We start from the raw sequence: 16,995 nt of genomic DNA, 5'->3' as shown, positions 1-16,995 counted from the left end.
ATTATCATTTAAGTTAATTTAAAAATGTAAACTCATGTATGAAATATGATCAGTAAGAGAAAAACACTGTTAATGAGAAGACAAGCACTGGACTGCTGCAGGTTAGTGGGGAAATATATTTATTTATTATTCAGAATGCACAGTTGTAAAGAAAATATATTTACAGGAACATTTCAGAAGGTTCAGTTCATGTTAACGTAGAGAACTTGATTCATTGTTTTAATTCAGTTGACAGCCAAAAAACATAGTTTGTAGGTGCGTTGAACGCTGTTACCGCTGTTACGACGGAAGTAGTTGTGCAAGTAGTCCATTCTGGGTTTTTCAGATCATTGTTGACATGTTCTGAACGGTTGCTAAGGTGGTTTCTAGGGCACTGCAAGGTGGATGTAAGTGAAAAGTGTTTTTTAGCTACTTATTTACTGGTCCAAGTCCAAAGAGCCCATCCAAAACTTTTGGCTAGGGTTATAACTTCAATGTAAGTCTATTTGCTTTTATCGACCAAAGGGGGAAAATAAATCTGGCCGATTAAGAAAATAAAAGCACACCTCTACTTAGCAAGCCACATGATTCGAGGTATCATTCATGTCCGTGAAACTGTGCAGGATGAGTTACACGCTGAAGGCTTAGTATGTGGCAGTAAATATAAAACACTCAGTTGAGGAAACAGTTTCTACATGAGCATCACAGCTGTGTTCTGATCTTTGAGTATTATTAAGAAAGATTTGAGGTCCGCCCCTGGGCTTTGACAGGCTGTCTGTGAGACAGAAAACAGAAAGCCCTGATAATATTGATGGGTTATAGTTTAAAGAGAGGCGCTGAACTCAGAGGGAATCAAACCATCATTAATAAACTCTGATAAAGCCCTCCTGAGGCTCCGCAGATGCACAGGACTCTCACACACACACATCTTAGTTTAAATGGATACTATCTGCGGGTTAATTCAGAGGTCAAGACTCTTGGCAGTATGCAGTCAGGCTGATTCAGAAACCAAATAATCGGCCCTTAAGATAAAGTTGGCTTTTAAGTGACTTATGGTAGCCAAAAACAATAAATTCATATGATGGAGAGAATGAGTCTGAAAAGCAGGACAATTAGATTAATGAGTCATTGGGCTGATGGTGCAATAGCCAGTGAGGATACAATGTCAAGTCAAGTCACCTTTATTTATATAGCGCTTTTTACAATGTAGATTGTGTCAAAGCAGCTTTACATTGATAACTGGTACATTGTTTGACTGCACAGCAGCTCTTAAAGAATAGTGTCAATGCAGGCAGATCAAAAGCACTGTTGAATATCAAAATGTCAAGTCAAGTGTCCCCAACTAAGCAAGCCAGAGGCGACAGCGGCAAGGAACCCAAACTCCATCAGGTGACATCAGGTGGCAGACAAGTGGCAAATTGGTGTTAAAATGGAGAAAAAAACCTTGGGAGAAACCAGGCTTAGTCGGGGTGCCAGTTCTCTCTCACTTTAACAGGCCTCTGCTGTGGCCAAGTTCTCATCTGAAATATATATCTTTCACTAATTAATTTGCAAACCATAGGCATGGATTCGGAAGGGTGTTAATTGTCCCCCTCAATCTTGCTTATTTAAATATATATATTTAAATATTTAGACTTTTAAATCAAGAATCACTGTAAGTGTACACTAGCATACATAATCTTGATGCAAACACACACAAACTAAGCATCAAATCATAGAATGATTTCTGAAGGATCATATGACACTGAAGACTGGAGTAATGCCTGCTGAAAATTCAGCTTTGCTGTCACATTTTAAATTACATTTTAAAATATATTAAAATAGAAAAAAGTTTAATTCTAATAATATTTCACAATATTACTATTTTACTGTGTTTTTGGTCAAATAAATGCAGCCTTGGTGAACATAAGACACTTCTTATATATATATGTCTAGTTCTGTCATGAAACTGTATATGGCGCAGACTGATGGGTCCTTAACGCAATGATGATGATTATTTACAGCGTTAACTACTTGGCACAAGTGGATTGGTTCATGTCGCATCTGCAGCCAGTGAGCTTGCTGCTTAACATTAAATGGTTGGTTACTATAGCAGTTGCAGCAATATATATATATATATATATATAAGCAATAAGGTACGAGAGGCTGTGCTATATCGTGAATAAGTCACGGCTGAAGGGCGTTGTTACAGCACTAGCCTCGAGTTCCTTATTGCTTTTATAAAATGGTTACCACACAATACAAATATTAAAGCCAAAAATATGTATCAATGCAACTTTCATGAAGTAAACCTTCACTAAAAGCCTTCCTTCCGCCGGAAAAAATAGTCCCTGACCGTGAACAGCAACAGAAGTTACATTATTATGCTATTAGATGGCGGCAAAGACTGTCTTTATGAGTGTGTCAGTCAGTAGCGAAGACTTCTACATTGAAAAGACTGAATTGTTGTGAACACGGAACAAGACGCAACTGACAAATGATTTGACTAGTGCTGTTAGTCATGGGAAAACCCCTTAACTGTTAAAAGGACAAGATAATACATCGGACATTTAAACAGATTTTTTATTATGAACAGGACTGACCTGAAGGAAAATGCCAAATCTGAATGCAGGTAATAAACTCGCTCACTCAATATTTTTCTCACAATACTCTTCTACATAATACAGTAAGCTTCAATGAACAATATCAATTGAGAACAAACAGTTTACGTTGCTATGAGTGGTTCCTCATGAATAAAATACAGCTATTGACCAATCAGAATCAAGGACAGGAACTAACCGTTTTATATATATATTTATGTATATATATATATATATATATATATATATATATAGATGTAAGTGTATATTAAATGTATATATTACATTTAAAATGTAAAGTCTCTGTCTTCAATGAAAATAGACCAAAACTATTGATGATCGATGCTGCACTACATTAATTTGTCCAATCAGATCCTCTCTAGAATGAGAATGTTGATTATATGCTGTCCAAATTTTTTTTCAATATGATACACACTAACACAAGACTCGTAAAGAAATTACATGAAATCAAAACACTCTGTACTATTACACATAACATCACATTACAAGCAAATATCAACATAAATGTTAACATCTTGAAAAAAGTGAAACTAAACTTTCTCTTTCACTCTTACTGTACAATCATCCACATGAAAACATAAACAACTGGACTTCTCCAGTGCAAAATGTTAATTAAGCTAAAAATGAGGGTGGCGATACTCCTGTTCTAGCTATACTAGTCAGCTCACGCAGTAAACAAATACATTACACCCTCCCTGACTGTGTTATTCCTGAAAAACGTCTCTCCAGTGCTCAAAATGAAACCTATGCTATGGTTATGAATAGACTGAAAGCATTTATTAACATCATTATCATCTTTATACTCAAGTTTCTGAGATTCTGTCTCTACCTTCTTGTTTTGAGTAGAAATAGAAAGTAGCCAGTAGCCAGACTCAGTATTTTGATATTTATGACGTACTCATAAATACTAAGAATGCAGGTCTCAATGCATTAGATAATGTTTTAAAAACATTTCCCTATTTAATCAATTGTTATTTTGTTTTTGACTATTTCATTATGACTTAAAATACACAAGGAAATTTTCTTCCGGACCCCCCAAAACTCTCTGCTAACTATCCCACAAGTTGACAACCTGAAGAAAAACAGAATATTTGAGCTTTAAATTCAGTGGGGAGAACAGCAAACCTTTCTTAAAAATAGCATCCACCAAAAATAACAGCTTCCATGGCGTTTAACTGTAATCCCCTTTACTCTCTGCCACAAACATTAATTTTAACAACTTGTGGTCCTCGTGGGACCATCTTTCTCCCTGCGCTCAGAATATTTCTATGGTCCATTTAGCCTAAACTTCTCTGGTGCTGCATTTGTAAATATTTATGTAAAGCATAAAACAATGGGTAATTTTGGTTCTCTGGGCTCCGGTATTTTGAATGCAAACACCAAATGTAGTCTGAGAGGGAGAACGTTCAGTCCAGTGTGCTTTAATTGGCCAGATAGAATCTGGGAAGGTCATTTTGCTCCTGTGCCACTGTTCCCTCCATTAAATCCTTACAGCAGACTGGGATGCAAGCAGTTTTTTAAATGTTACTGGGTGAAAGAACCAGCAATGTCTGAGTGATACAATGGTAAAAGAAGCTCAACAATCAGGAGAAACTGATCTAAAGATTTCAGTCCAGCTATGCGTTTGAACAGTTACTATATATACATTTTTAACAATAAAAAGTTTACGTTGAACCTCCTTGTCCTAATCGGTCTGTTCCACATTTTCGTCCTAACCAGACATGACAACAACAAGAGAAAAGTTCCAAGAATAAAATAAAATTGTATCACTTTACAGTGCGGTCTCATTTTTTAACATTAGTTAATGCATTAAATAACATGAACTAAAAAGGAGCAATATATATTTTACATAATTGATTAACCTTTGTTATTGTTACTTAATAAAAATGTTCATGTTATTTCACAATAACATTAACTAATGTTAACAAATACAATGTTTGGTCTTTAAAATGTATTAGTAAATATTGAGATTAACATGAACATGCTGTAGAATTATTGCTTATTATGAACATTAGTTCATATTAACTAATGTAGTTAACTGTTAACAAATGAAACCTTATTGTAAAGTGTTACAAATAAAATAAAATAAAACATCAATATACATTATATAAAATATCTATGACAATGTACAGCTGCATTTATATTTTAGGCTGGGGTCCTCTAAAAAGTTCATTTCATTTCATTTCATTTCATAAAATAAAATAAAATAAAATAAAATAAAAATGTTCACAAAATTGTTGCACAGTTTCTAGTTAAGATGAGGCATAACTTAAACCAGCTGTCAAGAATGCCTCTAAACTGTCAAGGGTCAAAAAAAAAATCCTATATTCACAATGCCTTTAAAGACCCAAGAGCTTTGTGAATGACTAATTGTCGGTGTTGAGCAGGTCTCAGTGAGAAATGAGGTATGAGTTCACTGTGACATTGTCCACAGCAGAGGAGTCTGCCTGCCGTGAGATATGATGCAATATGATGGATAAGAACGGCCTATGCTTTTCAAAGGCCTACATTACCACATTCCCCACGTGAAGGGAATATTTATCTTCTCTCACTCTCTTTCTGCTGAGGATTGAGTGGGTGGTTGTCTTACCTGTCTGGAGTCAGGTTTACACTGAGTGGGAGGAGGGACATTTTACTTTTTCGGAGGGAGCCAAAACCAATATGAAAGGACACAGTCAAAGGAAACAAACATGCTAAATCTCAGTAAAAGTTCAGGATCTTCAGAAAATGAATCAAGGAAATACAAACAACATTGCATTTCACAGAAGCAAAACCACTTCAGAAACATATTAATTATATATGTAAATATAATATATTCTATATATTATATTATAGGAAAATTATATATTATATAAATAACTGATATAATTAATAATATTGTTAACAATTTAAATAATTATTTTATATATATACACATATTACACTATTACACACACACTATTTTTATTTTCGTAGTTTTGAAAGAAGTTTTTTACGCTCACAGTAAAAACATTGATACTGTGAAATATTAAAATTTTAAATAATTGCTAAATTATTGCTCACAAAAATTAAATACATTTTAAGTGTACATTTTTACTGGAAAACTAGACAAAGATACTGATTAACAATACTGATTAACAAAATTACTTGCATTGTATAGAGAGAAATAATTTATATTTATTCTTGACATGACTTGTAAGATCATGCTATGTAACAGATGGAACTGTTGTGTACTCTTCCCTCTTCTTGCCTCAAAATGACTTGGATAATGTAACACAGATCCCATTTGAAGAACTGACTGCGTTTAATGTGACCGACACCACAACTGGATTCTGTACATATCATCAGAGTTTCTGCCTAGAGTAAGTGCTGCGCTCTTAGACAGGAAACCTGCCTTTTCCTGCATACATCTCAGGTTGACAGGTAGGTTTTGGGTTTGGGAAGGGCGATGTGCTAGAGAAAAAGACCACCTGGATCACAGTGTGGTATAGTAGCAGGCACTTTAATGTAGTCAAAAGGGTTTAAAAGGAATTAAAGTGAAAGTTCTCAACAGTGCCAAGATATCAATGTTGTACTTCAAAACGCACATTCACTGCATACCTCTGGATCGCCTCGGGTTGCATTGTCTCTTTTTTGAAGCCTGACTGCAAACAAACATGCCATGTTGTGTCTACCTGCCCTGCCAACCTCAACAGAAATCATGGCAATACGCCGTTCTTTTCCCGTATCAGGAAAGAAAAAAGAAAAACAAACACACCAAGTCACTACTCCTGCTTGGGCACAGACTGATCTTAGATCAGCTTATGCTGTCAAGAATTTTATAAGAGGAATATTTCATTTGGTGTGCAAATACAATAAAACTTCATGTGTAGGCCTAATCTTTTTGACCAATATGAAACTCTATGTAAGCAGCAACTGCGCGTCAAATAGCGGTGTGCCGTTGTTTTCAACGGGGTTTGATGTTAGCATGTTGCTACAATGACAGGACTGGATAATAGCCTTCATGTTAAGAGTGCACATATCATGCTTTTTTTGAGCAGCTCACTGGGTTTTGAAACTGAGTCAACATTTAAGCAACAGCACTGAACTCAATTTGGACTAAAATAGCACAACAACATGCTGAAACACTTCCCATGTGTTTTGTATTATTGTTTAGAAGTCATGCATGCATTTTGAAGCATGTTTTACTGGCACTACTACTTTAGAAATAACCTGGCATCCAAGAAAGTCAAGAAACAACATTCCGCTGGTGTTGTACAAGCCGTGGGTAGAACTGCAGTTAAAACAATGATATAAAAGTATGGAAGCTTGTTTACACCACTGAATAAAAAATAATTGCGACTTTTTATCTCACAATTCTTCTCACAATTGTGAGTTATAAAGTCAGAATTTTTCTCAGAATTGCGAGTTTACAGTAAAACCAAAATTTATTCAGACACCTTGAACATTTCATTAATTAATACAGTTTATTCACTATAGTTTAAAAAAATTGGTAATAAAATATGACAAGATCTCAGAGTTAAACTGTGTCAGAAAACATTAATCTTAATTATGTCAGATAACACTTAAGCAAAACATGGTCAGGTCAAAGTGTCTGAATAATTTTTGGTTCCAAATTTTTATCAATTTTACTGGTAGTCCACTGTATGAAGAATTTTTGGGTATAATATGTCACACTTTACTTTATTTTGCTATCCTCACTTACATAAATGAACTATAGTGTCCTGCACCCACTAGTAAAAATATATCAAAAATATCAAAAATGTCAGAATAATTTTTGGTTTGACTGTTTATCTCACAATTCTGACTTTATTTCTCGCAATTGCGAGTTTATATCTTGCAATTCTGACTTGATATATATATCTCAATTCTGAGGAAAAAAAGTCAGAATTGCTAGATGTAAACTCGCAATTGTGAGAAAAAAAAAAAAAAAGAATTGAGAGATAAAATATCACAATTTTCTTTTAAATTGTTTTATTCCGTGGTGAAAACAAGCTTCCATATAAAAGCCGGACTGGAAAACATGTACACATGGAAGACGTTGGTTTGTCTTTATTATCTAGTGCAAAGGTACCGCTTAAAGGCAGTCTACAAACATCTGTCTAGCCGTGACATCATTGGCTGAATGGAAATAGAAAATGAGTAAGGTAACAGCATAGTAAATGAAGTAAATATAAATAGTATTGGTCTCAATTAGCTCTTTTGATACTTCCTTTGACAACAAGTCAGAGTTCTGCACTTCTTGACCCCAAGGTGGGTCTATACTCTTCCATGATGGAAAAAAGCTGGCAAAACGGGCAACCTGATCGATGTGATCCATGATTGACAAGATGATTAAACCTACTTAACATAACTGAATGTAAAAACATCAGCATGACTGGTCATTTGTCAGCCAACAAGTTGGGCATGTAAATTGTGGTGTTCTGCTGGTTCCAGGATTATTATGGACCTAAGTTCTGCCACCTACTTAGGCAAAGAAAAAGAAAACACATATAAAAGAATGTTTCTTACACACACAACATATGGTCCCAAATCAAAAAAGCCAAACCTCAGTCTCTATGACATTCAGATGATATTCTCTAGATATGGCTCAGGTCCCTCTGACAATCCAAGTCTATGGGTTTTGTGTCTGTTTTTGTCATTTTGTCTGTTTTGTCAACTTTTAAGCGAAAATCCTAAGTCTAATTGTACAATTATGCACTAAGGTTTAATACTTAGTATTGGTGGTTTGTTTAAATTCCTAGCACAAAGTATGAGCAACAGCAATAGTGATGCCTGCCTTAGCAAACAACAATACTTACAGGCCTACAAGAGAAATGACATAGAGTACCATTCTAAAGTTCAGTGAGATTTTTATTTATTTATGTATTTTCAAAAAAAAAAGTGACAGTAAAGACTTACAGTGTTACAGAAAAAAAAAATATTTCAAATAAATGTTTCTATTCATCTAATAATGTTTTCAACATTGATAAAAAAAAAAAGAAATCCACCAAAAATGCACCAAATCAGCATATTAGAATGATAGATCTCTAAAAAATAAATAGCATTTTAAAATATATAACAGAAAACATTTATAGCCAAATTTCAACGTTTTCTTCTGGTGTTCTTGTCCTCAAGGCAGATATCAATCATTATTGAATCTAATATCCCTCCTAATCCATGTTTTATCTGTCTATTATCAGTGTTACTATCTGATAATAGACTATCTGAAAACTATGTCCACTATCCAAACAAAAATACATACATCAGGGATTAGGCTCAGCCTTGTACTTCTTATAAGATGCAAAATACCTCCTATTCTAATAATAGATTTAAGAGAACAGTGGAAAGAGAGAGACTGAACAGGACTGGGAGGCACTAAAATATCGTTGGCACTTCAGAGAGCAGAAGCACAAGACACAGTGAGGTGATGACAGGAATTGGGTTTCCTGCAAGGATCTCTTTTATCAACAGGTGTGAGGAAGAGAATGAAGATATGTGAACAGATAACCCGCCTTCCCTGAACTGGCAGAGAGGGAGAGAGAGAGGGAGAGCGAGAGAGGGAGAGACTATGTGTGACAGCTTTTATCACCACTCCAGATGAACCGTCTCTTTCTCTCCCTCTCTCTCTCTCTCTCTCTCTCTCACTCCTTCTTTCCCTCTCTTTCTTTCTCTCCCCTTCTTATCTCTTCATCTCAAATAAGCGGATGCGATGAAAGGTAAACAGTGTGCATCCTATCTTAATTAGCAGAGCATATACTCTTCCACCCAGCTGAATAGTTAACGCAGCCATTAACACAACAAACATACACACTTCCAGAACAAACACAGAGCCACCTCCGGGCCAGCAGACACACTATTCAGGAAATGTTTGCAAACAATGCTACCTATTTTTGAAATGCAAACTCATGGGCAAGCAGCGTAGTTGGATAGTGAGGTCTATGTTTGTTTTGAACATTGATTGTTCAGCAGTGCTAAAAATGATGTTCAGACCTGAATTACATTCCAGAGACAAAACATCATTTTTACTAATAGAAATATTTATACTATTTTTTTCTAATAATATTTTTTTAATAATATTTTTTTCGAAGTTATTTAAAATGTCCATTATAATGGACATGGGTTCTGAACGACAGCAAAAGCCAGATAATTATTATACATATTAGTGTTGTCAAAAGTACCGGTACTTCGGTACTGAAATTTTGAAAATGTGACGATACCAGCATTTCTGTAGTACCGGGAGTACCGAGTATCCGGGTATATTCGGTACCCACTGATAGGGCTGTGTCAGTATTTACGTGAATATGACACTTTGTTTATAAAATAATAGGTTAGCAATTAAATGTGACATCACAGCCATGGAAACATTTGGATTCATGCCGAATGAAAGAGGTACGCAAGTCCATATTTAAGCTTTGTCAGCTTTGTATTCTGTTTTGCGAATCGCAATCTGGTCACCCGATTAGCAGAGAATTTAACAATATTCCATTAGTTATTCCGCTGAACATGGAATCTCTGTTTCTTTTCCCAAATCTCCACTCACGCAGGGGATTATAAACGTTTCTTCCTTTCGTTCGCTTTAGGCCTATTATATTCGCATTATTTACCGTGGTAAAGTAGAAAAAAACACTGTAGGACAGAAACCTTTTTGCTTGCACGTCAATTTCTATTTAACACAGTTTGTGCTTGTTATTAGACTTCACAAACAAGTTTATTTGTATAGCGCGTTTCACACACGGCGATTTTTAGTTTCGCTTTCTCTGGCAGCGCAAAATCAAACCTAGCCTGAATGTCTTGGCCCTGCTGAAGATAAAACTCGCTCTTCAGACCTTTTCCAACAAGTGTCAGTTGCTTGTAGCATCAGGAGATAACATGAAGATATCATAAAAGAGATGCTCTCTTTCCTGCTCGTGTCCCACATCCCTCTCAAAGCGCAAGGCGGTAGGCTATATGACACATCTTTGTGTGGAAATAAGAATGTTTTTCTTTTTTAAATAACATTTAACTTTCTTATTATTTAGTATTTATTTACTGGCATTTTGGTACCGTGACAACACTAATACATATGGATTTACACTATCATTCAAAAGTTTGGGGTCATTAAGATTTTTTTTTTTTTTTTTTTTTTAAATAAATACTTAAGCAAGAAGTTTATTCAGCAAGGATGCATTACTGACAGTAAAGATATTTATAATGTTATAAAAGATCTATATTTTAAATAAATGCAGTTCTTTTGATCTTTCTATACATTAAAGAACCATGAAAAAATGTATCCACAAACATATTAAGCAGCACAACTGTTTTTAACATAATAAAATGTTTCGTGGGCATCAAATTTTAGAATGTTAGAATGATTTCTGAAGAATCATGTGACACTGAAGACTGGAGTAATGATGCTGAAAATTTACCTTTCCCATCAAATTACATTTTTAAAATATTAAAATAGAAAACTGTTCTTTTAAATCTTTTTCTTCATATAAATGCAGCCTTGGTTAACAATACATTTAAAATATTAAAGACCCCAAACATTTGACCAGTTGCGTACATATGAAACTTTTCAAGAACTTCAAGAAGTTTAAATAAATTATAAGCTAGGAAATGCAAAGTCATTGTAGATTCAGGCTTTATGTCCCTGATTAATAGTCTTTTGCTCAAGATATATACCAAGCTCATACCAGGCCATTGTTGATATACTGCTGTTTCTGTTAGAAACAAGCAGATTTGAATAAAAAAATATCCAGTTTATATTATCTATCAAGAGGTCTAGAGGTCTAAAGATAACATGACTCACCTAATCTCACTTTTGGTGATGGCTGGACAAAATTTGCAGGAGGATTATTAATACTAAGTTCTGTCATGAAACTCTAGATGACACAGGCTGAAAGGTCCTTAACCTAATTTGCTTGCAATCACATCATTCTCTATAGAGAACAGCTGATTGGTTCCTGCTGTATCAGTAGCCAGAGTTCACTGCTCAACCTTCACATACTGGTCAGCATTTGCTGTAGCAGTTGCAGCGTGCTTTCAGAAACCCTCCACCTTCCCCAGCTCCACCTGTAATTTATGCTATATTGTACAGCAGCAGTATGTCTTACTTGCTCACAGCAGCGTTTCATGTATGTATTGGCAGTAGCAAGTCCTGTTACTTGCTCTGCAGCAGCAGCAATAACAGCAGCAGCAGCGTAGCAGATTATTGCTCCAAGACCAAACATATCAACAATGTCATAGCCATTACAATGCCAAACACTCCGAGAGTTGTCGTGACAGAACTGAAATCACATTACAATGACATCAAATCGGACATCAAAGAATATAAAAAAAAGTGTAATATGACACCCACGGACAGTAATAACTAAAACAAAAAGTAAAAACATTTTCATTAATTGAATTTAAGCTGAAATAAAATAAAATATATATTTTTCAGTTTAAAAAAACTGAAACAATTTTTGCCTTTTTGCTAACTTACAATTTTGAGCATCTTGACTTGTACCATGAGTGTTGCATTTCTAATCTGCCACAAAGAGAGCGCTTATGAGCACCCATCTGGAACCTAAACCTAATAACAGACTTCACAGACACACACACATGCTAACGAACATAATTTAGGACAAACTGAGCCTTTCAGTCTGAATGCTTTTACGTGTGGAGGTAGACAATGAGCCTGTATTATGATTTTATGGCTGTATTATGGTGCACGCTGATTATGTTTTGTTCCCCAGTAATCTAGAAACCATACAGTGTCAGTCCATTGTGATAAGAGACAAAACATCATGAATAATAAATAAACAGCAATTCCCAGGTATATATCAGGCTCTAAAGGGCCACGTTCATATAAAGTCTACTAAATCATCTCTATTGTAACATCTGCAATCGTGCTGATCTTAATCAGAGTACTCTGACAACACTCACCTTGTGTGACCGGATGGGTTCAGTCTTTCTCATCAGCAGCTGTGAATAAAAGCCACCTGTCGACACCCTATAGCTAGCCTCTCCTTGACACAACACATCTGGTTGGACCTTAGAGGAAAGATTCACCAAATTGTCATATTTCTTATGAAGTTGTGAATATGTGATGAAAAAGTTTTCGCAGATGAGGAATACAAATATTTCAGTGGGCGACTTGTAAATTGTGAATTCACTACGCAATATCGGGTTTGCGCATAAGAACGTGCAGGTGATGGGAAAGGAAGCCTGTGATCTAGGGGTCACAAGTAGTTATAGTGTTGATTGATGGATCCTGAATGGCTTCTTCTCTTTCCTAAATTAGAGTACAACAGCTGGTCAGAAAGGAGAGGAGAGGTTGGCACTCTCTTTACCATGTTAGCTAGCAATCTGTGCCATAAACGCCTTTCGGCCTAAACTCTGGGCAGTGTTGGGGAAAGTTACTTTTAAAAGTAATGCATTACAATATTGCATTACTCCCTAAAAAAGTAACTAAATGCATTACTTAGTTACTTTTATTGGAAGTAATGTGTTACATTACTTTTGCGTACTTTTTCCCACCTGGGCTGGGATTGCTTGTTTTTTAATAACAACAAAAAAGTTCTATTTTTGGCAAATGTAAAGGCCCTTTCACACCAAAAGTGAAATGAATAAGCCTCAGGCTGAAGGAAATGCAAATTCATACCTGTAAAATAAGGGCACAGCTAAAATAACCCTTTCAGCTGTGCTGCCATTCTGGACTGCAGAAGAATAGGATGCTGGAGAAGAAAGTTCAACACTTCAGCAATAAAAAATTTAAAAAATAAAACACAAATGTGATGTTTATCTAAAGTCATTTTTGCTTATTAGTCTGGTTGAATTTGGGTTCCTTGCCACTGTCGCCTTTGACTTGCTTTGTTGGGAACGTTTAATATTCTGCAATATTATTGATTTGACTGCACTGACACGATGAGAACTGAACTTAAATTGAGCTGAATAATGACAATATTGTCACTAGTTTTTTCAAAAGTGATGAAGTTTGCAACATCAACACTATTATTGAACTGAACTGAATCAACAGTGAACTGACTCGAGCTAGATCTGCTCATAGCTGAACTGAGCTTGTTTTATAATGAATGAACTTTACACAGTTATTGAACTGAATTGAATTAACACTGAACTGAATTGAGCTGAATATTGACACTTATCTTGCTACAGCTGCTTTACAGCAGAATTTGAATTTATCTCATATTTGATGACGTTTCCTGTTTATTACTATGAAGCTGCTTTGAAACATTTGTATAAAGTGCTATAAAAAATAAAGGTGACTTGACTTGGTTAAAATAGTATTAGTTTCCCATGCTGCATCTTAAACAAGCGACACTCTGTCAAGACATTGAGGGATGGCAGGAAAGGAACTAAGTAGAGAAGGATGGAGAGAAACAAATGGAAGGTGAGTGGTCTTGAATGATGCCCATTGTCTCAAATACGGAAGTTTACAAATGGATGAGCATCCTGTGCTGCAGTTCTGCAAATTAATAATGGATCAAAACTGGGATGCTCCATACTGGCCCATATACAGTGACTATATGTGTTGTAAAAATTGAGTTATGACTAAAATCAGGTCTCTTATGATCCGTCCGATTTTAATGTTTTAGGTCAACTGAATCGTATATCAAAATTCAGATCAGACTCCCTGTCAGCACTATTTGCAATAAAGTGATTTATGATTCCTGTTCCTTCTCTGTTGTTTTTTTCTTTTCCTTTTGGTGTTGAGGGAAATTAGAAAAGGTTTCATCACAGGAACCCCAGACGTAGAGTGAGGCCGACATCACCACATGCATTAATTTATACCTTCGTTTCAGATGATGAATCATAAACTAGAGGAGACTTCAGAGTCAATCTGTAGCAGTATTAATCATTTTGAAAAAAGACACGGGAGAAAAGATGCAAGACAATTAAGATTATTTCTCAAAAGGCTGTTCATGTCATAATAAACCACAAATGATATAAAATCACTCTATTCCTTCCCAGTGCCTTCTTTTTTAGACTTAGCACACTTCTCAATACATTCCAACCTCTAAAAATCTGGCATCATTTACTCTCATGATACCTTTATAACTTTGTGGAAAACAAAAAGAGATAATTTACATTATGTTCGAGCTGCTGTTTTCCATATAAAGTGGATGGTGATTTTTACAACTTGATTTCATGGGGAAATTATCTTTGAAAACTACTTTTCAAGTTAGCGATTTCACAAGAATTTAAATAATTTAATTCATTTAAAAACTTACAATTTTCTTTTTTAGAAAAAAGTAAGCATAAAGGTCCACCCCTAAACCTCTACCTCAGTGGGGCTTAAACAAATCAAACAAAAATGTATGAATGAGATCGTACACATTTGCTACCAATTCTCTAGTTTGACAACCCAAGTTTCAACAAGATCAAACAAAAAGTCTAGGAGAAACAATTGAGTCAATATGGAAGCCATGAGATGCAATTTACCCAGGATCAGGTCCAGTGCCACTAGTACAACTGTAGACAGAAGCTGGGCCTGACCAATCTATGAAGGCATGAGGAATCTTTCTCTGACCCTGTGTGCTTTGTTTCTGAACTTTACAACTTTACAGGCTGAGTGACAGGAATGCTGTAACCATTCTATGCAAGTCTGCAGTCATCCAAGCCGGTGTGTGTATAGAGTGGGGAAAAAAGTATAAAAGAGAATGTATATGAGTATCGCATATGTTCTGTTGAACACGTCACATGCCTTGATGTCAGTTATGGGCATGTTGGCACATTATTTTAAAAAAGCAAGAAAAGCTTTACATTACAAACATGCTCGTATGAAACATCACACAACAGCAGTTGCTAATATTACATTCTTAAATAGTGGCCTTTCGTCTCTTAATAAACTTATGAAGAAAAAGACGAAAGCAAATACTGTTAAACTACAAAATCCAAATGAGGCAGCTGCAATTGTAGACCACATTAAACAGAGCAGGCTGGGTAAAGGGGCTGGGGGGGGGGGCTTTCCGAGCCAGATATGGCCATTCAAATACTTGCAACCACCGTCCAAACAAAAAGACCACCCAAAGCAAGCTGTGGCATAAGACAAATGAACCTTTCTAGTACCTTTGCATCACAGAAAAATAGATCCAATTACAGATATACACTAAATAATTCAATCATCTGTTCTCGGGAGATTTCAAACTTTTTTTTTCTCCCACTGCTGGCCTCATTGGGTCGTGCACTGCCTATTTCCAGGTATTCAAGGAATCTAAACTAGGGAAAAATATATATGGTGTAGAACAGAAACAGTAAGAGTTTATAAATTCAGTTACGATGAGAACAGTTCTGCTTAGAAGAAAAGGTTAAACAGAAGTGTTGTGGGAGATTTATTTCTGTGTGCCAGTCTACTTGGGGGAAAAAACAACACATCCATTTGAACCCCAAAAAATTGGGCATATAGGCTCTGGCAAAACAGATACATACAAAGAAATGGAATATGCACACTTAATCCCACAAAACAAGAAAAGTCAAGTCACCTTTATTTATATAGCGCTTTTTACAATGCAGATTGTGTCAAAGCAGCTTTACAGTGATAACTGGTATATAATTTTGGCTGCACAGCAGCTCTTAAAGAAAATGCTGTCAATGTAGGCAGATGCAAAGCACTGTTGAATATCAAATGTCAAATGTCAAGTGTCCCCAACTAAGCAAGCCTAAGGCGACAGCGGCAAGGAACCCAAACTCCAACAGGTGACATCAGGTGGCAAACAGGTGGCAAATAGGTGTTAAAATGGAGAAAAAAACCTTGGGAGAAACCAGGCTTAGTCAGGGGGCCAGTTCTCCTCTGGCAAACAGTGCTTTGTTACGATTCAGGTAGCTATCATAAGCCCGATAGGATCTCAACATTCAAAGTATTTATTCCAGTTCAATCCAGTTGAGGATCGTATTCATCACGCCGGTATGGACGGTTTGTTGAGGAACTGTGCCACTGGCTGTCGTGTCGATGAGGCCTTCACAATGGATGATTAATATGATGGTAAATGGAATTATTTTATTAAATGGATGCCTCTTCCATTTTGAAAATATTTAAACAATTTATCAGACAAATAATGTGAAAAAAGGAAAAAAAAAAAAAGAGAAATTTGCTGGTCCTCAAAGAATTAACTTTCTTAAACTTAAAATGATTATGTACAGTAGTTATCCTTTTTATTTATGGAGTATTTCATTACTTTAAAGGATTAGTTCACTTTCAAATGAAAATTAGCCCAAGCTTTACTCACCCTCAAGCCATCCTAGGTGTATATAAAATATCTAGCTTCTGCCAGATCGCCTTCCGTATTCAATGTACGAAGAAAGTGTAAAACTCTTGCAGTTCAAAAAGCTTATGCTACATCCTACACCTTCCCTATTCAACTTACGGAAAAATGTAACTGGCGCGACGCCAGTTTACACTTTCTTCGTAACTTGAATAAGGAAGGCGGTCTGGCAGAAGCTATATATTATACTTCATAACTTGTAAAATATGGAT

General features: G+C 35.7%; 1 long non-coding RNA gene across 1 annotated transcript; it reads right to left on the bottom strand.

The window, feature by feature from the left end:
- Window positions 1-1,144: 1,144 nt before the first annotated feature.
- LOC127512849 (uncharacterized) lies at window positions 1,145-16,783 on the bottom strand. The gene is made up of 2 exons (XR_007930274.1): window positions 16,272-16,783; window positions 1,145-1,422 (listed from the first exon to the last, which is right to left on the bottom strand). It is a non-coding gene; the product is annotated as an uncharacterized LOC127512849 (long non-coding RNA).
- Between the last annotated feature and the right edge of the window lie 212 nt (window positions 16,784-16,995).

The sequence above is a fragment of the Ctenopharyngodon idella genome, chromosome 5 (assembly GCF_019924925.1).
Source record: "Ctenopharyngodon idella isolate HZGC_01 chromosome 5, HZGC01, whole genome shotgun sequence".
NCBI classification, from domain to species: domain Eukaryota; kingdom Metazoa; phylum Chordata; class Actinopteri; order Cypriniformes; family Xenocyprididae; genus Ctenopharyngodon; species Ctenopharyngodon idella.
This window is presented reverse-complemented; position numbering and strand designations above follow the sequence as displayed.